At 40.5% G+C, this 20,347-nt stretch overlaps 1 long non-coding RNA gene across 1 annotated transcript; it reads right to left on the reverse strand.

The window, feature by feature from the left end:
* Positions 1-754: 754 nt before the first annotated feature.
* Positions 755-19,752, reverse strand: LOC121088896. Its single transcript, XR_005828052.1, has 4 exons — positions 19,120-19,752; positions 7,702-8,229; positions 6,410-6,556; positions 755-4,988 (listed from the first exon to the last, which is right to left on the reverse strand). It is a non-coding gene; the product is annotated as an uncharacterized LOC121088896 (long non-coding RNA).
* Between the last annotated feature and the right edge of the window lie 595 nt (positions 19,753-20,347).

Here is a 20,347-nt window from a genome sequence, read left to right on the forward strand (position 1 = left end):
TAAGGAGTTGCGAACAGCCTCTGCTTCTTTTATAGCGGAAGAAAAAAGGAAACCTGTGATACTTGGAGTGCTGGTGTGTGTGTGGTCTTTTCCTCATGCAAGCTTACCTGAGAAGTCATTCTTATGTTCATAAGCAGCCTGCCATTACTTTAACCTCTTTTTCTTAGCTGTAATTCTAATATACCGTCTGCCCAGATATCAGTGTGCCACACAAATGTAACTACTCAGGCAGCAAATGTGGGTTATCTCAGACTACAGAGTCAACAAAACACATGCTGTTTTGCACTCCCGTTTCTGATATAGACAGCCTTTGCCTGATACAATACACTTTTGCTGTAGAAAAAACTGACATACCTCTAATAACTGATGGTGATTTGCAATTAGCTGTGAAGTGCAAAGCAGCTGTCCTAATTAAAACACAGGAAAAAAGGGCTTTTAGATTTTTACATAGCATTGTACGTACCCTAAAAGTCCTTGGGTTTGATATTCCTTGGAAATTACTTGCCTAATTACAAGCATCAGAACTTATAATGATACACCCTTCCTCTCTTACCATGTCTATAAGTACATGAGAATAGTTCCTTCTGCTTTTGTTTGCTCTGACAACTTCAAATAAAGCAAATACAGGTGCCTCCAAACTTTATTTTTCTATCTTTTATGCCTATTTTTACTATTGGATGTCATCGTGGTGTTGTGCTTTGTGCATGAATGCTGAAGGTGAACAGCAAGTAAATGAAAGTAACAAGCCAAAAGCTAAAAGTGCATTTTTATTGCTTTCAAAAATACTATCACTCTTCCTTTCTGTTTTACTCTTGTGCCAGGGGGAGAGGGCAGATTATACTCTGAATTAGACTTGTGAAATTTCTGAATTTGCCAAGAACCTATTGTTATGGTTCTGAAATGATACAGGAAGAACCAGTGACCTGAAACATTGCAGCCAAGGTTGGTGAGGCTGCGAGCACACCCACCATTGCGCAGATGTACTTTGGGCTGTGTAGATACTTGGTTTAACTTGCCGGATGCAAGGCAGGAGCCTGCGATCAGATACATCCAGAAGCTTGTACTAGAGGTGTGAACCACGACAAGTCCAGTTCCTTTTGCAAAGTTCTTGCAAGATAAATAAGCAAAAATATTATGGTACAGATAATATGCTGGTACAGAAGGAGAGAAAATGGACTTATGGAGCCCGAGGCTGCCTGCAGTTTTATTTGGCTGCTTTCCTTGATTTTCATTCCAGGCAGCCAGTACAGAAGAGGCAATACTGTGATACACAGAAAATAAGTTTACCTTTTATAAGATAGCCTTTGTTCGATAAGACCACATCAGTTTAGACCAGCAGAGAATTTTACCTATTTCTTCTCACTGATGCCATTATCAGTCCTCCAGAGCACTGTGTTATTACTTTTTTTCAATATAGAGCACTGATTGCTCTTGAAATGCTGCTGCAGTTTGTCAAAGCAATGAGGTCGGTTCTCATTTATGGAAAGACTTCTTTCTACAACTACAGTAGTGCAGAGGTAGCTTTCAGAAAGCAATAACTGGAGCTCAGCACCTTTAATGTGCCTGTAATTTTTTAAGGTAAGTATACATTACTGTGAGCAACTTTTGTAGCCAAGCCATCAGACAAAACATTGCATGTAAACACACTAAAGCCTTTAAGGAGAAGGGAATAAATGAAAACTATGATGGTTACAGGCTTTTTGATAGTCTGTCCTTAAGAAAATTCCCCTTTGTGACAGCTGTATTCCTACTGATACTCTCCACCAGGCAGACTACTTTTGTCTATTAATCAGACATACATGTGCTAACAATACTGAGTCCTTTGATAGCAAAGCAAAAATTAATGAAGCTGAAGTCAGGGATAGTTTGATTTCTATCAGAGTCTCAGCATGGTGTAAGATGAGTTTTCTTCTACTGATCAGCACATCTGAGTCTGAAATATTGGTGGGTTTTGTAAGGAGAGGATTTATTGTTTTAATAATCATACTAGGTATTTAGTTTTCCTATGTCTCCAGGCTAATTTCAGAGAAAACAATGATGAGATAGGAGAGATGTGGCTGCCCAATGCTGCAGGCAGATGTGATTAGGTTTATACTTATTTTTCAAGTGGTATATTGTGTTATTAAATTTGCTAAACACCCTTGAGAACAGGAGACAGGGCAAAAAGGCTTGTAAAACCACTCACATGCTTGAAAGTGGCATTGTCAAAATTTCCAACCATTGAACTCCCTGAAAATGATAAAATGTTATTGGAAAATTATCTTACCAGTTCTACCGACCTTCAGATAATGTAAAGGACCATCTTCCTACTGTAGTAGCAGCTTATATCACTTAGGGATATGTCCCCTGCATGGTAAACCAAACCACCAGACTTCTCATGCATTTCAAGCAGCTTGATGGTTAGAGGTGGGACCTGAGGTAGCGATCACAACATGAATAGTCCCTATTAAATTCAAGCTCTGTGTGTGTGCTCATTTATCGGAAAACCTGAAATCGCTTGATGTTTTTTATCTGGGTTCTTTCTCTTCTTTCTGAGCAATAATGCCACCAACTAATTATATCTGAAGAGAGATCCCTTGAGAGAAGGCTGACATCTGTGTCACACGCTGACTGCTCTATTAGAGTCTACTGTTCTATGCAGTCAGTGTCTGATCAGGTTTCATGTGCCTCGAAAGCCAGACAATCTGCAATAGGATACTCCTAGGCAGTGAAAGCACATTAAATATTTAAACACAGAATTTGACATCATCCATTAGGTCTATTAAAGAATCTCACTTCTCGCTGCCAAAACTAACCACACAGCTTACCAACTGTATGACTTTTAAAATTACTAACTTTCTGCTTCTTATGCCCTCCATGAATGTTTCCATGCTAGTTTCCAATGTTTCCATGATACTGCCAGCAATCTCTGTGCAAGTTTCTAATGCTATTCTCACTGAAGATAATGGCACTTAAATTAGTTTTGTACTGTATAGGAGAAGGGAAGTAATAATTTATAGCAGAGACATAAATGAACAATTTTTTATGAAGGAAATAAATTCTTAATTTGTCAGAAAAATCTGAATTCATCATGCAAAATATTTTATTGTAAGACCTCTTTGGTCTAGTATCAAATCACTGAGAACCCCAGAAGGGAGGCAAGCGGTGCCTTGCCAATTCTTGGAATGAACTCCTGGAAAAAAATAAAAATAAAAATTAAATAACTTCCCTGTGGCCACACATTGACTGCAAAGGCAAAGCTGAACATTACAGCCAGGTTTTGTGACTGTCAGTGCTGTCCTTAGACTGGTAAGGATGTTGTCTATCTCTGGAAAATGCCACAGTGTTTTTCCTCAAAACACTCAGCATTGCTCTAGTTCTGCTCCATCTGGAATCAGTTAATATTAAGCCTATACTCCATACATAAAATAATGATACCATATTGGAATTGTATTTTACTTTCCCAGAAATATTGGCAACATTCTTACAATAATAAAAGCCCACTGCATTGTGGATTTCTTTTCCCCTTAAAATATTTAGGGTTTATTTCTAGATAAATCTCTTTGGTGCTTCTTGGGTCACCAGTTCTTTCTGTGGCTTTCATCAGAAAGAAAACTTTGTTCCTGTTTTGTCTGATTTCATAATCTCGTAGCCACCTTTGTTGATTCAAGAAAAAAGATTACTTTATGCTCATCCCATTGTCTGTTTTTTCTAAATTTTTTGCAGGGCTCTGGAAAAGCAACTTTGGAAAAGAAAACTACTCATTGTTCTTTAATTTTAGTATCGCCTCTAAATTAATGTCCTGAGAAACTGTTCCGCTTCAGAAATTATTCAACTTTCTTCATTCTGTTACTATTTAGACCACTATCACTGTATGGTTTCAACAGGAGAGTAGTTAAAGTAAGAAAGCAGAGCTAAATGGCAGAATATTATAATTTTTGATGGATCTGCAGTACTTGGCTGATGTGACACTGTGATAACTTTAAACATTGATGCTGAAGTTAAAAAATGCTGCGTTCAGGTTATGTTGACGTAGAACATTTGTATACAAAATGATGTTATGTCAGTAAGTGTGGTATTACACAATAATAGCAAAAATGTTGAGAAATTATATTTAGGAAAAAAGAAACAATGAGTTGTTTGCTTTTTTAAGGGGAGAAAAACTAATATGTTGTGGGGTTTTTTTTAAAGCATTTGTCTGAAGAAACCTAGTTTGATTTGTTTCAAAGAGGTGGGCAGTGTTGCTCATATGTTAATCATGGTTCTAACTTCATGGTAGCTTCTAACTTAAAGGTAACTTCAGCTGGCAATGTAACGTCTAAGCAAGTGTAGGAGTAGAGAGGCATGACAGGAGGATATGAAAGTGATGACAGAAGGTATAATCTTTGGCCAGGAACAATAACCTACTGCTTCATCTACATGGTCTGACTGCAGGAACCACTTTGGGCTGAGGTCTGATGTGACTGCCAGCATATCCCGGAGGAAGCAAAGTGTATCTACTGCTTGGCATAGTCCCCAAGGGACACTTACCTGCTGTGGGGTGGACCTTGCCAGCTTCTCTTCAGTTTTTCTTGAGAGGGCTGCAGCATCATCTGTCGTCAGAGAGCTTTGACACTGGATGTGTGCAGCTGAGTAGTCTTAGAGTAAAAAGAGCTCCAGCTGCCCACAGGACTCAACAGGGATGGTGGCTACCAACTCCTGTGAGCAACCTGGAGTTCAGTGTGCTCTTGGGCTTGCTCTAAAATGTACCATGGGTGACAGTGCGCAAGTCTTTTTGGTATGCTGTTCTCTCTGCTCTATAGAGTAACTTCTGTGAGAGCAGGAGTCCTTCTGTACAAATCAGTTTGGGGGTTTGCCTCTATGTCTATGCTTCCAGTTGAAATCAACTCCAGTCTTTGCCTCATCATTTGGTAAACTGCTTTTTCAAATTTTTTTCTTCCAGCTAATGCAGACTTGACTGGTTTTCCTTCCCAAAATGAAGATGTCTGTGGTTTCTCACATACACAAAGCTGTGGGCAATGAACAGAAAGAAATATAGCACTGACGTATTTATTCAGGGCAAAAAAAAAGATCCTTCAATTATACAAAATCTACCACTGATATCAGATACTTAAAAAATAGGTCAAGTTTCTGAAGCTGGCATTTTCAAAGTTAAGAAGAACTTCCTGGACACAGGTTAAGGATAAGGTAGTAAGGTCAAGGGGGGACAGAGAAATATCTTTTGTCACAAGGAAATGAACTTAACCAGGTTCCTTACTTCTTCAGTTCATCTCTGCTTTCTTTACCTTGGCCCTTTGCAGCTTTCTCACCTGCATCTCCAACTCCATTCTCCTGTCTGCAAACCCCCACCCTTCCCCATCTGTCTCTCCTTTTCACTTCAGCCTGACTCAGTGCTTGCCACATACCTAAGGAATCAGTACAATGCCTAACCTGCTCCTCACTCTCTACACTGCTCCAGAGATGCTGTCTCCTGCTTACCTGTTATCTTTTTTACATTCTTGGCTGGTCCAATGCACCTCTAGGAAACAGATCTCTATCTCTTGATACTAGAAACTGGAGTGTCACTTTATTGGCAAAATGTAAGTCTTATTAAAAGCTTTTGATGTGATTCAAAGTTACATGAAATGTAAGAGATATCATAATAGCTGATCCCACTTTTACTACTCCAAGACTGAACTGTACAGTGTATTTTGTATCATCCTGTCTTCCCTCAATTGTAAACCATTATTCACATAAGTAATTCCGTCTCAGTTGCATTGCTGTGCATCATAATAGAGATTTTCTTCTTTTCGTGGTTTTTTCCTATTTGGTTTTGCCTAAACTTTTCCAGACTTAAAGATTTGCTCTGCGTTTGCTTCTCTGAGTAATTTGGCTTTAGCTTCTCTTTGCTTTTGAAGTTCTTCTGCTAGTGCCCTGCTTCATGATCTGAACAAAAATGACCTTTGAGGAGGCAAACAATCTTGCAGTCTTTGCTTAGTAAAGAACTGATTGAAAAGCGGTATCCCATTTCCTCTGAAAATGTCTGGGTTTTTTTTCCCTTGCTAAGCTTTTGCCAAAAGAAGTGGAACATTTCTTACATTTCTAGCACTTTCCAGTTTCTCAATGTGTCTGTGCTGTTTGCCACTGCTTGCATTGAATCTGAAGTACCCACCACCGCTGCGGGATTTCATATCACACACTAAAGAGAACCAGCAAATACAGTAACAGCTTCAAATACACTGAAACAGTGGAAAAGCACAGAAGGAAATAATTACCACTTTATTTGTGTTATTAGGCTGGACTGACACAACCCCTTTCAGCACGCCATCTGTCTTTGGTTAAAATGGAAAGGTTTCTTATGAAATGATGCATTTGCAAGGGGTTCACAGCTGCATAGCCAACCAAATCTTTTAGCATCTGTTTGGTCCAAAGAGATCTGGACTTAATGTACCTTTGAAAGAATATTCTTGAAATGGTGCTTTACTTCAGGTAGTCCTCTTCTGATGTGTCAGTGGTTAATAGCACCGTCAGTGGTGAGCTGCGTACTTTGCTGCTTGGAAAGGTCAGGAAGGAGGCTAATGTGAGCCTGGCCAGCTGCCTGGAAAAAAATGACCTATTAAAGCAAGGCCAGAATGGACTGTGCATTATTTTTTTGTGCTTTTGTTGTTCTAAATTTACTAATGGGGTTATCAAATGGGACTGTGGAAGGAACACCCAGTGGAGTGAGCAGGTTTGTGTGACCTGAGAAGGCCTGCTGTCCAACTGTCTCTAGGCTTTTTACCTTTTCAGGTCCATTCCAGGTTTTCAAATCTATATCATGTGAGAGACTGACATTTTTATAGCTGTAAGAAGACTATGACTATGCACAGAGAAGAGCATTATGTGGTCACCGACATTGCAAGTGGGTCTTGCTTTGCCACCAGGCAATGATAAACGGTAGTAACAATCATAGCATACATTCAGTCAGTAATGAATGAGTTTCAGACTACAACAGTTTTGTTCTTGTCAGTTTTCCACTGTGTTTGTTAACTGAAGAGAATGATGAGTTTACTCTTACTTGAGCATTCACCTTAAATGTGTTTGTGTTTAGTAATCTCTTCGTATGAAGCACAAGAAATGACTGGGTGCCAAAAAAAGGACTAAATATTTATATAGCAGTCCAGAAAGGTCATTTTCTTGTGCATTTTTTTTTCTTTGCATTGTGCAAAGGGATAAAGATAATCATGCACAATGCCATGACAGTTGATAGTCTTATTTAAAAGGCAAACAAAATGGCTATCTCCAGATATGATTTATATGTCTGTGCAACTAAGACCATGCATGCATAGTCATTCCAGAACTAGGACATAACAAAGTTGCTGCTGCTGCTGTGCCATACATTTACACATAAACAATTAATCCAGCAGGTCCAGTGCATGTTCAAATTGACAGATATGCATAGATCAATATTATGGACATGCATAGTAGCACCAGCACGTCTGGGTCTGGGTCTCCTGCTAGCCCAAAAGGCCTGGCTACTCTCACTGCAGGTTTTAAACCAGTCAGTGAGACCCACTCTGATGTGAAGATACTGTAGGTGCAGGCAGCCAGCTGTCTTTGGCATCATGTTGGTGGGAGCAGCAGCCAAACCACCTCAGCCCCATGGGACTGAACCTAGCTTGCCATGGAAGATGGGCCAAGCTGTGTGGGACAGCAGTGGAGTAAAACGGTCATATTTCTCAGTAGGGGAAGTAGTTCTCCTACCCAGAAAAAGCCTCAGCAGCAGCAGAAGCAGCCAGCCTGTGTCTCCCAAGCTCTTCATACCCTGGCTGTGTCTCTGTTCTTCCCTTTTCTTCTTATTTCCAGGAGATGTGTCAGGGACAGCTTGGTGTTGGACCATCATCCTTGGGGCAGCACAATTAAAATTGTGTTATGATGTTAAGAAGCTGTAAGTTGGCTGGTACATTACATTCTTCTGCCATAGAGGTCTGGTCTTTTGTCTGATGCAGAGAAGTTGGGAAAGGGCTCATTCTTGCAAGGCATGATCAGCTTGATGTATGTGAGCAGTTCTGTTAAAACCAGCAGACCTACTTGGAGAGCGAAGATAGGTACATGCAGTAGGATTTACAGAATCTGAGATTGTCTTTTAAACAGCTATTTAGTTTAAAGATTAGATACCCAAGTTTCTTTGTCAGAAGGGTTTCCCTCATCTTCAGATAAAGGAGGTAGAAGATCCTGTTAGCTCTTGTTCTGCAGCTGCAAGTCTTAGGTCAGTTTTTGGTCCAAGTCCTCCTGCAAGAATAGTTCCAGATGTGAAGATCTGGATGTGGCTGCCATGCTCTGGGGTTATCCGAGTCTCTCACTCCCACAGCTTCAGGTGCTCTCCCTAACTCCATCAATTAGTAGTGATATAAACACAGGTGGCTAAAACCCGTTCTACCAGTGTGTGCTGTTGTATTGCCTGAGTTATTCTTGAATTTTGATATGCTGCATAGCAGAACTAGAGGGCAAATCATCTTGAATCTTGTGTGTCCATTTGCTGGCAGTATGTTCTCTAAAGAATACACAACATATTAGCCATCCTTCTCCATTTAAATAATGAAATTTTGTTCTAGAATTCTGAAAACAAGGTCAGGCAAGGACTTTTTTTAATGGAGAAACAACATCTGTTTCTTGTGTATTACCATCTTTTATATAGGAAATGTGATTACTTCCTCTGTTCCATTTGATGATGCTAGTGTTGTTTTACATTGCTAGTTACATTTTTCTTTCTAATTTGAGCATTTTTGTTATCCAGCTGGTGTTCAAAAATCAAGCCTTACTTTCCAGATGTCATAGTAGAGAAAAGGTTCAACTTCAAGGATAATTTTAGTAAAAATATATGAATGATGTTAGGGTTCTTGTGGGGAAAAACAACGATGAGCACAGGAGAGGTGGTAAGTTCATTAAACTAGCAGAGAGAAAAACCCAGAGCAGGTCACAAAGCATCAAGGATAGCTCTGAAATCATTGCTCTGAGTAGCAAAGGAAAGATGAGAGGTAGTTAAAAGTGGATTTTTGAAGGAGAAAACAAACTGTGACAGCCCTGTTACAACAACATTTTCATGCTTCAGCCTGTGTTTTATGACTTGCTTCAAGTAAGGTGGACAGAACTGGGTAAGACTGAATAAACAAAGGATGCTTCTTACTTCAGTACGTATCAGATATGGCCCCGACAACAGTTTGACAGGGTAGGTGTTCAGATCAAAATCAAACAGGTGGTACAGTAAGAACAAGGATATCTATAAAGCTATTTGTGAATTTGAGATGTAATGTAGAAGATGTAGTAACAAATGCTTTTTATATGGAGACAGATGAGTGTTTAAAAATGGGCCTAAGATTTGACAGCTTTGGCTGGGAGAGAAGTAATGAGATGGAAAGACATAATGTGTACGATATACAGTGCCTTTTTACAGTGCATCTTGTGACCCTGCTCTTTAGGTCTCCTCATTACTAAACCCTTCACCTAGCCCTGACCAGACATCTGGAAGCCATTCATGAAGAGCTAAGCTGTGGACTAACATTCCTGGTGTACATAGGAGGATGATTTCAAGACTCCACAAGGCAAACAAAGTTGAAAGGAAGAAAGAGTTCTTATTTAAGCTATGTTAGGTGTGGTATGTTTGTTCACCAAAGCCTGGAGTATGTTTTTATGCACCCAAGCAACAGGACTAGGAATATTGTCCTTGTTCCCTCTCAGGAAACATATCATCTCAGCCTGAATCCCCTGCCTGATGGGGAAATAACATCTTCCCAACTAGTGAGCCCCATCTTGTAATTTCTTACTTTACACTATACTCACTAACTAGGAAGTTACTCTTTTCATAGCAGTAATCTTAAACAGGAATTTGTCACTCCTGAGATATTCATAGCAGAGCTGGAAACAAAGGATCCTCTGTGCTTGACAGAAGCATTTTTCACCTATCATAATTTAAAGTACTGGTAACACATTTCTGCTAAGATTCAGTGCTCCCCATGCTACAGAAACACCACCCCCATGTCTCTGCTAAGGCCTGTTGCATGAAAGGATTGGGAAGCTGGCAAGGACTTTGCTTCCATGAGTAGCAGGGAAAATGCAGGAAAGGACAGTGATTCCTCCACCCTGCTATGTCTAGTGTTAGGGGGAGAGCGAGCTACGTGGCACTGTGAATCAAGTGTGTGAGCCTGGAAAGCCCTGGAGAGTGGGATCCAAAGGGATGAACTGGACAAAGCTTTGCTCTGGTTTTGGTTTTGGTGTCGTGTCCCCCCCTCCTGCCATGAATGAAGGTTAGAACTCTAACAACAAAGCACCAGGACAAAATGGATAATCATGATGACACTGAAAGCTGTTAAGCATCTCTAGCCACTCTCTGAAGGAACCAAAGGTACGCTATACGACACTGATAAAAGAGGTAGTTCATGATAAGACTAAGAGTGGTGCGCCCACTTGCAACAGAAAGTGCGTTCCTCAAATTAAAAAAGCTTGATACACTCTGTCTGACCTTAGTCTGCCATCAGTCACAGACACTTTTGCAATATAACACACTGTTGGTGACAGTTTGAAAAATTAAAGAATGATTGAAGATCCATCTTCAATCCAAATATAGGCATCTGGAAATAAGTACGCCACAGCACATGGACCAGGGCTTAGCACTGAAATTGCACCAGGTGTTGCATAGTATGCAGTATATGGCATGCACTAATCTGCATTGTTAATTAACTATCTCTTGTTTGCCCTTGTGGCACAGAAGTTCATGCAAAATCCCAAAGTCCAGTTTTTGGGCTTTTCTCAGTGAACACCTCCCACCCCAGCTGCATCGTCATTTCAGATGTTCCCTGGAAAAAGACAGTTTCTTGATCAATGCAGAGGAAACAGCCACTGCCAAGCTGTTAACAGCCCCCATTGATCTCTGCTTGCTTCCTGAACTGCATCGTGTGCTGATTGACTCAAGCTAAAATTTGCATTATTCATTATGTTCTTATTTATTTATGATATTCGCAGGAATCTTGCAAGAGGTTTTCTTTCCCTGGCTGCCACCTCCTCAGCATAACCTAGGCTAGGAAGGAAAATGACTCAAGTGGGGAATAAAAAAAGGAGAACAGATAAAGCTCATATCTCAGTGAAGACTGCACAGTCCAGCTACTAGTGATGGCAAAATACAACAGACTTTATCTCAGAGAGGTGTTTCCAATGCAGTGCATTGCTTATGGGAGAAGGATGGAAGCGAGTCACATCCCAGCGTCAGGGAATCTTTGCTGTAGTTACAAAGTGCCGCAGTCGGCACAAGTTTCACTAAGCAGGAGAGTTTTGTGGTACTCTTTTTGTGAACATGGAACATCTGCTTAGGCTTGAGCAAAATTTAAGGCTTAAGTGCATAGCTGTCAAAACTGAAGTTCCGAAGTCCAACTGCCATTGGCTTTAATTACTCAGGTATTTGAAACCTGGTCTGTACTTAAAGGACAGAGGATGACTAATATAGGCTGGTTTATTTACTTTTTTTCATTCCACAGTTTATAATGCTTAATGTATTTTTAATTATAACAATAAAGAAAAGCTCTAAGCTTTATCTTTAGGATAAAATCATAACAATACACTTACAGGAAAGTAGGTCTTTTGACCAAACGTATAATTTTTTTTATCATAGTGCATTACAAAGCTGCTTTTAGAGTCCACAAAAATTCTTCAGTGTCTAAAATAACCATCTGGAAACATTGTGATACAGTAGCATTGACTGAGAACAAAAGTCAAAGTGGTATGCCTTTTATTCAAAAAATTTCCAGATACAAACCAGAATTCTCAGGTTTTGTGACTAGATTAATCCTCATGCAGCACCAACCATGCAGCATGAATGTTACCTGACAGTGCACGATATGTGAAGAGCTTTATTTACAAAAAATTGGTGACTAATACTACATCTTAGACTTCCCATGATGGCCACTGCTTTAAAGAAGAAAGGAAGTGGGGGTCTTGCTCTAGTTGCTCTACACAGTCTTCTTTCAGAAAAGTCAAATGGACCTGACAAGAGCTGCCTGCCAAACAAGAAGAAAAACCAACCAAAAACCTTAGAAAAGGATGAGTCAGAAACTGAAGCAGTGAGCTCAGAATCTTGAAACCCTCCTTAGATCGACACTCTTTTTATAAAAGCCTTCCTTGTCAATATCTCTGGCTCCAAATTGTGTTTCATGGGGACCTACTCACAGAGCACATCGTCAGCACTGTTTCTGAAGTGGAGCAGAAAATTTCCACCACTGTATTTATTGATCAGAAAATGCTGCTTCATAATTAGGCTTCTTTTCTTTTTTTTATGCTTGCTTATGTGAAATACCACTCTGAAAGAAGTCAGTGAGGTATTCCAATAGTGGTGAAGTCTTCCCTTTTCCATTTCCCAAATGTAAGTCTTGTGTTTACCATTTAAAATTGACATACTTTCTAATAGTTTTAATTTTGTAAACATTTAAAAATGGTAACCTTTTAAAGTCAAAGCAAAAAGCTATCATTCAAATAAATAGTAAGTATTTTACACAGTCCAGAACAAAATCCTTAAAATACTTTCTGTATATGGGAAACTACATATTGGATTCACTACAAAAGTGAACTTGAAACATCAAAACCTCCTCATGGCACACAATTTCTGCACTTAAATCAGTTCTATTCACTCCAAAATACTGGGCTGATGTCTCATTAGATGTCTCGTTACACCTAGCGGAGTGCACGTTTGGAGGAATTCAGTAGGGGAAGGTCACCAGGAAGGATATCATGGCCAGCGAGCTCCTGAATTGGCCATGACTGCAGTAGCTCCAGACCTGGTAACTCACTCAGGTAGTGAATCGTGCTGAGAGGTAGGATTTTTAATTCATCTGGATTTTAGCATTCACAGTAGTGTCTGAACACAGTGCTACACTGTCCTTGTTCTGGTCAGAACCTGTGCCCCTAGGCACAGAGGTTCCCCAAGCAGAGACAACCAAAATCCATGATGATGCGTGGCATTTGGGAGCCTGTCTGAGTTCCTGCTCCCAGGTGTTCTACCAGGCAGCCACCCGTTGCCTGAAACCACACACTGAGAAGGATGCCCTTGGTGGAGACATGGTCTCTTGTTGACTGTTAGAGCTGGCAGACCCTTTTTGGGTTGTCAGGTGTGGAAGTTGCTTACTGGTTGCATTTTAAAACTGAAAAAGGCAGATCATGTATAGACCTATAAAAAGGAAATTGGTAATAGGAATAATACGTGGGAAGACGGTTATTCTTTTATTTGCCCAAGAGCCCTTGTTATTTGAAGGACCTGTAACGTGGATTTCATGACATGTTTTAGTAGTTAGAAATATCCAGGTCTCAGCTGCACTGGCCTGGGAAGCACCTTGTAGGCAGCCTGTGGGTTTTGTAGTGTCTTTGAACCATATAAATCAGCAGCAGCTGGTTTTGTGCCACATCTCACTGTAATGCTGAGCTTGATTAAAGTCTGAACACTGATGAGTTCTCTGCCTCCAATTCAAGCTGATCTTTTAACTCTGGCTTTGAAATGTCATCCTGGAAGAAGGCAAGGACAAACACCAGAAAATGTCCCAGGAAGCTTTTAATTGCTTTTCATTCCTCAATTTGCCTTCTCCTCCCTTCCCACTCTGAAACAAGAATTGCTTGGGTTTTTTTTCTTTTTAACTAAAACCAAACTATGAGAAAAGCAGGTTTTACCCTACTCTGACAGCTGTATGTGATTTACAGCCCATATTGAGTATGCTGGTTTCATTTCCATCACTTGTCTCACTCAGAGCAAACTTAGCTGTCTGCAGATGTGATCCTAAGAAACTGCACCCCACAAAAGCACTGGCAATCTCACCCGTTTGAGTTAAGTCAGGCTAGGGGCTTGCTCTGTTATCATTGCTTATTTGTGCTATCTGAGAAAATGTTAGCTCCATGGCTGGTGGATAATAGCAGAGCTCTGTTGATTGCTGGAGGCCAAGACCTCCTGCTTATGAAAACAGCCACTATTTGTCTTCTTTTAATCTGTTAGGATCCTCAGTGGCTGCTAATCAGTGCATTTCCAGTGGAGAACAAAGTCTGAACATTTAACATCTCCCCTCAATTTACACTGAGTTATTGCTGGGATTTGCCAGTCCCAGCTCCTCCATCTCTGCAGATCTGGACCAGGATTTTGTGGCTGTTTACGTACACCATGCCCCTGGACAGCACAATTACAGGGAGCCTTTCCCTGTTTCATTCCCAGCTCTACCTTTTCAAGTTGTTTACCTAACAGGGTTGACCTGCGGTCATTCCAGTTACAGTTGGAAGGTATCGGTGTGTCAGTATCTAATCAGGCAGCAACTCCTGGTAATGCATTACCTATCTGGGACTTAGAAACAGAAGTTTGCCTTTTCCTTACCCTAGTTCTCATAAGACATCAATACTGTAATGCTTTATTTTATGAGGCTAATAAATTACAACTTTCTTTCCATGTTCTGTGGAAAGACAAAAAGTTGTTATTATTCTTGCAAAACCACATTAAACAGAGAGCAACAGCAACCAGAGTATTGCTGACATTGCTTAATGAAAACCAGAGCATTGCAGTGGAAAACACACTGGGAAGGACAGCTTCAATTAGAGGAAAAGAGAGATTAAAGATCTCTTTTATACAACCTAGGGAAGGAATGTGAAAGAATGGTGTAATTGAAGGATAAAATGGAAACGGTAAATGGCTTACGATAAGATCAGTAAGCAGAGACAGTGAAGCCAGTATTGCTAGGAATATGTGTAGAAGTCCATAAAATCCCCAAAAGCCAATTCAGACTGGAACAAACAGATACAGAGGAAATATCCCAGGAATTGTGAGCATGTAGAAATCCTATTGGATAAGGACAAAAGGTTTGAAAGGGAAGAATGCAAACAGTTTCAAAACCCATCAAGTATTTGTCACATCAAAAAAAAATATTCACTGAAATGGGAGTAGAGTCAGGAAGATCAAAGTCTTTTCCTGAAGGAGACATGAATGAAATTTGGTGACAATTATGCTCTGAAGATACCCCTGTAATCACAAAATTTGGTCTTCTCAATAGGGAAAATCTGCAGAACTTGGAAAGGTAAAACCACTTAAACTTGAAACTGTTATAAGCATGTGTCATATTTCTTCTTAACACATTGTATAAAAGGGCTTTGACTTAGACAAGTATGTTTTTAATTAATTTAAATTGTTAATTTAACCAGGCTAAGAACAAGGGCAGAGGGGGAGGAAAAGGGGATAAAGGAAATTATTTCAACTTCAAAGAATGTCCAACTGCATTAACAACAAGGGAAACAGGATACCAAGAAAAGAAGATCTTCTGCAAAGCAGTCCTTATTCTCCCTAGGCTTTCTGTAACAATTAAAAAAATTCAGCCTTTTGTTTACTGCTTCTCTGATTTTGAGGCAGGGCTAAGCAATCTTGTTTTCATCCACCTATGGAGCTTTGGAGAGTGGCTCCACCTGAGCAATCTGCCACCTGCCTTCCAGTGCAATCTTTTTTTCAGCACTCCCTGATTGGCAGCACAGCTTAAGTGCTGTTATGTCTTGCAGTTATTATTGCCAACTGATACCATCGACCACTTTATTCCAAGAAGTGTTTGAATGTACCTACCCATGTCCCAGTTCTTTCTGTTCTTAACTGCTGCCTACCCTGTCTTTGTACCATGGGCTTGTTCTTGTCATTTGGTCCTTTCCACTCTGCACTTATTCCACAAACTTTCTTTCTGTCTCAGCTATTACAAGCCCTGAGGCTACTCCAGTATGTGTGCATAGGCAGGCATGTATATGCATGTATGTATTTCGTCTGTTCAGGCCATGCCACCTCCCTGCTCCTTTCTGATGGCATTTGGGGTACAGTTGCCTGGCCACATGCAGACATGTGCCGTGGTGGAAGAAGGGGAGCCTGCCCCTGCAGAAGAAGGGTGTTGAAGGTCAGCCCTTAGAGATGTAAGGAGAAGTACATGAGGAAGCTTGGCCGGTGCCTGCCTGTGCCATATCTAGCTCTTTCTAATGCCCTGGGTCCATTAAATTCATCAGTACTTAAAGCCCCTCTGGAGTATTTATATTTTTTTTCTTGGGTGTTTCTAAGAGACACAGATAAAGTAATTGGTCCAACAGTAAATCTGCTATGATGTGTTTATAAATACGGGCTTTAGGTTCTCTGGAAAGTTTAGAATTCTGTTTTCAACAATGCAAGTTTACACAGAGGTAGAAACATGGACCAGAAGAACTAGGTCATTATGGGAGTTTCTATTTTTACTTGAAGTAGATGAACATTGACTGACATCTTTACAAAAGGATGACACTATTAGCAGTGGAGGCTGGTGGTGTTGGCAGACTTACCAGCACTGTTGTTTCTCTTTGGTTTAAACTCTGCCCTGGTGAGGCACTAGGGAACGTTCCTGTTGCAGCAGCAGCAGCACTATGTACAGCTATCCACATTAATTAGTCTTGTTAATCAACAAGGTGTGTTTGCCAAGGCTAAATAGTACACTGATGGGATTTTTAATTTAGCAGATTAGCTTCCTTGGCACAGCTCTGTGTCATATAGACACGTTCAGGTTGACCTGCACGATATGCCTGGTAACTGGTACCATGTTTTCCCCAGTGATAAGTGACCATCAGGTGGAACTCATGATCCTGGCCATGAAGCAGAGCAGGACCTGAAGCAGCTCTCTATCAAGAACTGCACCTGGGTAACGCTGACAGCCTAACAGGGCATGCCACCCCTTACACACACTCCAGGTAGGTGATTTCTACCTCCTTTCTTCTTCAGCACATACAGCTTTGTTAATGTTCTGAAAGGAGAATTATTGCAGTGGATAAAGATGATCTAAATCTCTGTTCAGGTAGATGGGGTCCATCCACCACCGGGAAAGGGAGGTGGGCAAAGGTCGGGCTCTGCTCGCTGCTGTGGCTGAGCAAGTACAGGGAGGTGAGTGGTTTGTCACTGCTGGTATAGGGACTAGCAGTGAGATTGGTTATGAGTCTTCCCAGAAACACCTTTTGTGCCTTTTTACTATCTCACAAATTAGAAAACCTCAAAAGTTATTTGGCAAGGAACAAGAAAATATCTCCAAGCTTAAACTTTAATGGGCTGGAGAAAGCCACTTCCCAGGCAACTCTGATCAGATGGATGTCACTGTGCCCTTCCCATTACCTCCATCCTGCCACACCACGCTGCAGATCCTAGAGAAGGATGGGTCCATAACAAAAGATCCTGCCTGTGCAAGTGCTGTTTCTCGTGTAATCTGCTTTACTTGGGACTGAGTCTAGGGTCACAAAACAGTTGCCTTAGTGGTAGGCTGTTATGACACCAGACGTTTAGCATACCTGAACAACTGTTCAGGGAATTTGGAGGGTTACTGCCTCGTGCCCGTGCTCCTCTGGGAGCTCTTTCCCCCTTGATAGCCTTCGATTGCATCCTGCACATTCCTTGAATATTTTATGCCAAATTTGTCGTCTGGTCAAACAAATCTCAAAAATTTAATTGGGCTGTAAAAGAGTTCATTTATGCTTCCCTGTTCCTCAGTCACTCAGAAGATGCAAAGCCTGCACAAGAGAGGCAGTAATTACCATTTTATATAACATGTATGTAGGTATCTGTGCTTACTCATTTAAAATGACTGCTCTATCTACCGTGAGGAGAGGCTTCATTGTGATATAGGTTTTATGTATATGCCCTTTAGAAACCACAGGTTGAACACCTGACTTTGAAGGTGCAGTGAACCAGATTCTACCCCTCTTATATGAAATGATCCTTCAGCTTTGACTTTGTTTAGACAAGGCACTGCTGAAAGTACCCTTTAACGTAAGCAAAGGTAGAGGAAATGGTCTACTACCTCTTCAAATGAATCAGCATGACTCAGCTTCCCAAAGACATTTTGGCGCTTTAATTGCCACTGACATGGCCTCTAAGACAATCATCATATCAGCCATTTCACAGAAATGAGACTCAGCAATTTTCCTAAAGCTCTTAGGAAAAACAAAAGGTTTGGGAAAGGTATTCATCACAATGAGCGAGACTGAACTGGATGGAGGCAGGTGTATTTGCTCCTGTCGAAAGTATAGCATTTGAGGCAATTAGAATCACAGTAGCTTTTCTGTGTCCTATTTTTAAGTCTTTTGAAGAATATTTGAACGTAACTGAAATTTTAAAAACTCTGTGTATTCCGCGTGGTGTTAGAAAACGTAGATTGAAATATTAATGGAGAATAACATGTTCTTGACATGGGAACTAAGTAGGAACCAATGAAAACATCAAGAGATGTGTAATAAGGTCCTACAGGAAGGAGGAGAATGGCTTCTGGCATGCATTTGGGGCAGAGTGGATGGAATATGGTAAAGATGACAGTGGCATGCCTGGGTAGTTAATTCCCCAGTAGGGGCAGAACAACAAAGACAGTAACATCTGAGACCACTGCAGCCCTGGGCTTCCCACAGAGAAGCAAAGTCCTGCTTTGAGGGATGAGCAGAAATAAAATCCTGCGAAGCACTATGGCAACCATCACCAGGGATACCATCACAGATCTCAAACATGTTTATGCAGAAGAATTACAAGTCACGGAGTGAGATGATAAACTTGGAAATGGTATTTTAAAAGTAAAAACACTGTCACCTGGTAACAGCAGTGATATAGAAACGTGACACTTGGACTTCTTAATAAAACAAAACTGTTTTTAAAAGATACTGCAGTGATTATCTCCTAGAAATAGCTACAGAGAGTTGTATTTGAAAAATACCTGCAGGCAAGAGAACCGGACATTGTGCAAGAAGGAAAACCAGACCAACAAAGTCACTGCGGTAGAACAAAAGTATTTTTTTTTTAAAAAACAATATTCACAAAACTATTTCATGGTCCTATGTAAGACCAATACATATACTGACATCACATTTAATCATGTTTATGGATGACGCAAATTCCATTGAGTGTAGCGTGGTCCTCATCGATAGAGTTCTGCTGAGCTATAGTCATATTTCATGAAGGTAGAAACCGCAAACCAATTCTTGGTTCTGTTTGGTTTTAAAGAGGGAAGTGGGAATTGTCATGTCCTGCTCCTGGATGTATCACTGACCTGATCTATCACACTGGGCAACCCACCTACTTGTTTCAAGCTTCTGTCTTTCAAAGGAAGACAAAAGCTTGCTGGAGTGTTGTGAAGACGAGCTACTTACCATTTATGCAGAGGGTTAAACACGTGAAGTGTTGGTTTACAAAATGCTGCATGATGTAATTTGTTGGCATTCTTCACAATTGGCATTTTTTATCATGTATCTTAAATGCTTTTCTCTTCCACCTATACTGCCCATGAGCCATCCTGTTTCTCCACAAGTTCTCCAGTCTCACGTAGTGCTTGTTGACACTGCCCACATCTTCTGCAGAGGTACAGGAAAAGACTGTTATCCTTTATTCATGCTGAATTCATGAGTGATCCTGTAAGAACAACAGCTATTAGTACAGTCTGTGTAAACAGATGTTTCTGAATCTCACTGTCAGACCTCGTTCAAATGTGAAGCTGAATGGTCTTCACTGGTAGTCAAATGGTTCCAGACTCCTACCCTGTCTCTCTAGGTATATAAATGTCCGCCAGCCTTTGCAGATAATTCAGTTAATGAAGTTGTGGTTTTTTTTAAATCCAGTGTCCCACAAGTGCCCTCGGTCTCTGACAGCATCTCCAGCTGCTGCTACTCGGCTCCCCTGTGAAAAAGGCTGGTGTCCAGGAGCAAGACTGGGTCACCCTGACAGCACGTCTGCACGTCTGCTTCTACCCTATGCCACCTGACAGAGAAAAATGAGCAAGATTGCAGTCTGTATTACTGATGATCAGGCAAGTACAAATCAGAACAATATTTCTAATGTTTGAGATTTGAGAGGAACTAGTAATGTTTTTGTAGTAATAGCCTAATCCTGATTTTGAATAACAAAACACTGTTTCTGAGTAACAGGAAAGACAAAAGAAAAACACAAAGACAAATTATCACACATTCCTTCTCAGTCTCAAAAATATTGTCATCTCTGTATTTTCTTACAGGCTTTTTTGATTCTGATATGGTCGGTGCAATGTTTGCCTCCCACTATGACATCAAAACATTTCTCAATACTTACATCTTGGCTTATGACTTAAGAAAGGAGCACTGTTCTGCTGCGCTATTTAACATTACTCTTCACTATTATTGGCAGAAATACGTTACTGTCACTTGCACACTGACACAAATTCAATCATCCTTTCAGTGGACACTTTACCCAGATTAAATTAACCCATATGCATTGTATAAAAGCATTTCAAGTTAAAATGGTTCAAGTTAGTCAAATAATCAAGCAGCCAAATGATTCATTACAGCTGATATCTTCAGTTACATTAGTATTGCATACTTATCTTTTTTGAAGGCAATTAATTTTTTG

This window comes from Falco naumanni, chromosome 1 (assembly GCF_017639655.2).
Source record: "Falco naumanni isolate bFalNau1 chromosome 1, bFalNau1.pat, whole genome shotgun sequence".
NCBI classification, from domain to species: domain Eukaryota; kingdom Metazoa; phylum Chordata; class Aves; order Falconiformes; family Falconidae; genus Falco; species Falco naumanni.